Here is a 1,191-nt window from a genome sequence, read left to right as displayed (position 1 = left end):
ACAATGCCATCTGCTGCCAAGCATGCGCCTATAGCCTCATGGGGTGTTCCCTATGATCGTCTGACTGAGGAAGAGAAGACACTGGACCTGGTTTACTGATGGCTCTGCATGTTATGCAGGCACAACCCAGAAGTGGACAGCTGCAGCATTACAACCCCTTTCTAGGACAACCCTGAAAGATACAGGTGAAGGAAAATCTTCACAGTGGGCAGAACTTCGGGCAGTACACATGGTATTACAGTTTGTTTGGAAGAAGATGTGGCCAGATGTACAATTGTTCACTGACTCATGGGCTGTAGCCAATGGATTGGTTGGATGGTCAGGGACCTGGAAAGATCATGATTGGAAAATTGGTGAGAAAGACATCTGGGGAAAGAAGTATGTGGATAGATCTCTCCAAATGGACAGAGGATGTGAAGATATTTGTGTCCCATGTAAATGCAAAAGGTGACTTCATCTGAGGAGGAGTTCAAAAATCAAGTAGATAAAATGACCCGTTCGGTGGATAGTCAGCCTCTTTCCCCAGCCATTCATGCCATTGCTCAATGGGCACATGAACAAAGTGGTCATGGTGGCCGAGATGGAGGTTATGCTTGGGCTCGACAACATGGACTTCTACTCACCAAGGCTGACCTGGCTACAGCTGCTGATGAATGCCAGATCTGCCAACAACAGAAACCAACACTGAGCCCCATATATGGCACCATTCCTCAAGGTGAGCAGCCAGCAACCTGGTGGCAGGTTGACTACATTGGACCACTTCCTCCATGGAAAGGACATCGTTTTGTTCTTACTGGAGTAGACACTTATTCTGGTTATGGATTTGCCTTTCCTGCACGAAATGCTTCTGCCAAAACCATCATCCGTGGCCTCACTGAATGCCTTATCTATCATCATGGTATTCCACACAGTATTGCTTCTGACCAAGGAACTCACTTCATGGCCAGAGAAGTGCGACAGTGGGCCTATGGTCATGGAATCCACTGGTCTTACCATGTTCCCCATCATCCTGAAGCTGCTGGTCTGATAGAAAGATGGAATGGCCTTTTGAAGACACAGATACAGCACCAATTAGGTGGCAACAGTATGGAGGGCTGGGGCAGAGTTCTTCAGTGAATCAGCATCCAATATATGGAACAGTTTCCCCCATAGCCAGGATCCATGAGTCCAGGAATCAAGGGGTGGAAAAGG

Source organism: Mastomys coucha, unplaced genomic scaffold (genome assembly GCF_008632895.1).
Source record: "Mastomys coucha isolate ucsf_1 unplaced genomic scaffold, UCSF_Mcou_1 pScaffold8, whole genome shotgun sequence".
NCBI classification, from domain to species: Eukaryota; Metazoa; Chordata; class Mammalia; order Rodentia; family Muridae; genus Mastomys; species Mastomys coucha.
Note: the sequence above shows the minus strand (reverse complement) of the source record.